We start from the raw sequence: 4,358 nt of genomic DNA, 5'->3' as shown, positions 1-4,358 counted from the left end.
ATGTTGACGTTACCGTTAGAAATCTAACGAGGGGCCTCTCTGGCTTCTCCGGTATCCCCAAAGAGACTTTTTTTTTTTTCTTGAGGCCGTTTGGCATTGCTTCATCAGACCGCATATCCGGAGTACTTGATAGAAAAGCATAAAATTCATTAAAAGTTGCTTTTAAAATAAAATGCATGTTTGGAAACATAATTTTTAAAGCAATTTTTGTTCAGCTATCCGAACTTCGAATTAGGCAGTGATCATTACTCTTAAAATTCTCTTGTTTATTTCGAATCCTACTGGAACAAAATCTATTTACATCCAAGTGAAAAATGCAACCACAGAAAAATGTCCCAACAAAAATGGATAATCAAGCCTAGAAGCCCTAGGTTGCATGCTATTTAGTTAAATTTTGATCATTTGAGCAACCTTGAACCCCATCACCTTAAATTCCTCTATATTCAGTCTCAATATGGATAGAATTCACATAAAAACACAAACAAAGTCAAGGTATACAATTCATCAAAATGCCCAATGTATGGGAGAGAGTTTTGAGAGCAGGACAAAAGATTAATTGCTTGTGGAGGAAGTACGAGATGGAGGGGCAAGCCATTTGTGTACTTTGTATTAGAAGAAGTTCGTGTTCTAGCCCTTCTAATTAAGTTTTTTTTAGCTTTTTTTGAAGTGTTGTATTTTAGTTTTCAATTTTTTGAACACTATGTTGAAACATGGGCCCAAGGCCACACGACAAAGGAAGACCTACAAGTCCATGTATGTGGAAGGTAGGCTCAAAGCCCATAGACCCTAAACCCTAAACTTGTAGGCCATTTGTGTACTTCGTATTAGAAGAAGTTCGTGTTCTAGCCCTTCTATTTAAGCTTGTTTTTTAGCTTTTTTTAAAGTGTTATATTTTAGTTTTCAATTTTTTGAACACTATGTTGGAACATGGGCCCAAGGCCACACAACAAAGGAAGGCCTACAAGTCCATGTATGTGGAAGATAGGCTCAAAGCCCATAGACCAAGGAGAAGGCCCATAGGCCCATAGAGTGATGGCAGAATGGTAAATAAAATGTCATCTCATAGAGATGACATTGATGTAATTAGGTTAAGTTCCAGGGACATAATTGTAATGTTAAAGTTTGATGAATCTATAAATTGAGCTTAGGAGGAGGGTTAGGATAACAAGTCCATAACTTCTTCTTCCTCTTGTTTTCTCCCAATGGGTCTCTCCCTCTTTTTCTCCATGAGCTAAATCCATGGAGTCCTGAAAATCAACATGGTATCAAAGTATTCATTTTCAGGACTTCATAGCTATGGTTCAAAATTTTTTTTTTTATCTCATTGCCTTGTGCCCTTGTGTTTTGCTTTTTCCAGTTTGTTTTCTTCTCTACCCAATTTTTGTTAACATTGCATGAACCAATCTTCAGATGTTGCTCGATCAATGATTTCTTCTTTCTGAAAGTAATTTGAATGTTGCTCGGTGGATGATCGACTAGTTGATGCTCGTGTTCCTGTTTTAAAACAAGAATCAGGTGATCATGTTTCTGTTCATGCATACTTACATTTTGAAGGCAAGACGCAATCCTTTTGTCCTTTCATGAATCTAGGAATAAGGAGCTTTGTTCTTCATCAGTAGAAGCTTGAACATGGTGTCTGTTTTTTTTTCCTCTTGGATCTTTGCCAGTATGAAAAGGTAGGAATTCGATTCTCTTGTTTCTAAGTTGCATATTTATCATGAACTCACTAGCGTTGCTGGAAAGACTCTGGTATGGTGTCAAGGACTCTCCAAGGTGCTTCTAAAATTCGTTTTACTGATGTTGCTCTAAATCTCTGAGTATCTGGATAGTTTTTCAGAAACCTTGTTACCGTGTTTCAGAAAGATTTGCTGCTGCATGTTAAACTTGAACAACAGAAGTTCAAACATTTTCTTCTCTATTTTGTGGTTGAGAATTTAAGATACGATGGTATCTACTGAGAGGCCTTCTTGATTCAGAAACCTGAGGATCATTTTTTAGTAATCTTGTTATGGACTCAATAAGACTGAGTCATCTACTTTACTTTTATTATTTATGTTGCTTTTAATTTCGAATTTTATTGATTTGTAATAAGACTTAAAGGTAGGGGTAGAATTGGGTTTTATAACCCTAACCTATGTTGATGTTAATCACCCTATTTAAGGGGTAAGGATTGAGAAATAAAGAAAAGTTCGGAATTAGCATAAACTAGGGTAATTTAGGTTCCTTCTAGGCTCTCTATTCTAGGGTTCTTGGTGTGAACTCTCTTGGGGGTTTGCTGCATCCATTGGGGAGTCTTTGAGGAGATCTTGGAAGGAAAAGGAGGAGGAATCAGCCTTCTCTTCCATGCTGCAATAGTCATCCATCTCTTCCACGAACCAGCAGTGAGGGAAGAAGGATTTGGTTGAGTCTTAGCATCAAGAAAGGGATTTTCGAGTTGCTGAATTGAAGGAGGTCTTCAAGAGGTATTTTTGTCTATCTTTTCCGAATTTAGAAGAGCTAGAGACTGCCCTCTTTACATTCAGCATTGGTAGTTGCATGAATTCAGAAACCCTACTCATTGACGTGAGGTATAAAGTGGGGTTTCATAATTGGATCCTTAAAACAGTCTCTTGCTGGAATTGGTGCATTCATAATTAAGAAAAGGAAACTCCTTTTCAAGGGGAATGAATTCAGTAAAGGGAAAGGGGTTGTTCTTGAGTAATTACAGCAAGTAAACCCTCTTCACATGAATCATAAAAGAGGGGTTTCATATCTGAGTGCTTAAACAGTCCTTTAACTTGCTGGTTGCATCTATAATTGAGAAAAGGAAACTCATTTTCAATTATAACGTGTGAGGGAAGAAAAAGAGAGTTTCTTTTCACAAAAACGTGTTAAGAAACCCTCTAACAGTGCTGGATTCATATTCAACTCGCCGAGTTACTAGATCCATGGCTAGGGACCATAACAAATCTACTCAGAGAACATGGCCCAAAAGGAACCTACACATTGCTGCTATTTCAGGAAAGCTTCTTACACATTGCTACTATTCAGGGAAATTTTTGTTTCTTCTTGAATTGATATTGGAATGTTCTATTTTGAATCAATAACCTTCTATATTGAGATCCTGCAGACTACAACAAGTTTATATTTTGCTGGTCACATTACTGTTATTCAGAAAAGTTTCCAGTTTCTCTTTGAGTTGATATTGAAACGTCATCATTCTGAAACATCAACTTTCCATACTAAGAACATGCAAGCTAACTGTTCGTATCTGTCATCTTTCCTTTACTGCTGCCATTTCCATCACTGATATCATCGCAGAGCCTTTGGATATTAACAGTTCGGCAGTTTCGCTCATCTACTTTGTTGGCTCGATCATTGGATTATTTTGCTATGCCACATAAACCGCTGGTTGATAATCTATCAACTCTTGATTGATCTTCTGCTTCCGAAAATACATTTGATCCTCCCCTATTTGGAAAGTTCTCTCAGGATTTAACTTTGTTCGAAAAGCTTGTGGTAGACTCCAACCTCGGTTTCCATTAGCAGTCGGAAACTAGTTCGGAAGGTTCTGCCTGGATTATCTGCGAAGTATGTCTGTTATTGCCAATGATTTTCTTCCTCTACTGTTTCCGTTACTTCTAAAGATAGAGTCTTTTCTGCTGGCCTTTCCTATGCCAGTTGGGTTGCCGCTGTGTGGCCATTTCTGGAGGACGAATATTCAGCCATCTCTGGTTCATCTTTGTTCTTCTGCTGATGGGAGTTTATCATTGGTCAGAAAGTTTCCTTCACTGGTATTCAATCTCTACTAAAATTTTGAAAGTTCTTTGCTGGCATTTTCCCTTCTTTGGCGTCGCCTCTTGTGACTGGATTTGTATTTTTGGAGGTTTCCTTCTCTGGTTCATCGTTATCCCGCTCTGTTTGAAAGTGGAGACGACGACTGCCAAATTGAATGTTTCCATAAGTTAGGAAACTTATTTAATCAGGTGCTGGATTAAACCCAAATCAAGCATGTTCAGACCGAGCCAAGAGTCATATATTTCACTGGGTTAACCTAGCGGGCGGGCATTGACTCATTCTGTTTCTGCAGTAGGTTAACCTAGCGGGTCGTGTCAACTTGGTTTGAGTCAACCCGGTCTGGTATTCTAATGAAGAAGAAAGCACACGGTGGCCCCAAAATATTATCTTCCGGGTGATTACCTGTTACCCCCCCAAACTGTTGGGTTCTCTAGCCATGGATTGAGTCACCCGACGTTCTCCTCTTGATTCCAGTGTTGAAGAAGATGAAGGAAGTGTTGAGTGTCTCTTTGAACGTCCTATAGTTGCTGGTGAGTTCAGAGAGAAGGATGAATAGAGAGGTGTGCGTTGCTGGCGAGTTT

The sequence above is a fragment of the Aristolochia californica genome, unplaced genomic scaffold (assembly GCF_029961685.1).
Source record: "Aristolochia californica isolate CCGP_79_NKW_82.1479 unplaced genomic scaffold, dmAriCali1.0.hap1 SCAF_11, whole genome shotgun sequence".
Classification (NCBI taxonomy): domain Eukaryota; kingdom Viridiplantae; phylum Streptophyta; class Magnoliopsida; order Piperales; family Aristolochiaceae; genus Aristolochia; species Aristolochia californica.
This window is presented reverse-complemented; position numbering follows the sequence as displayed.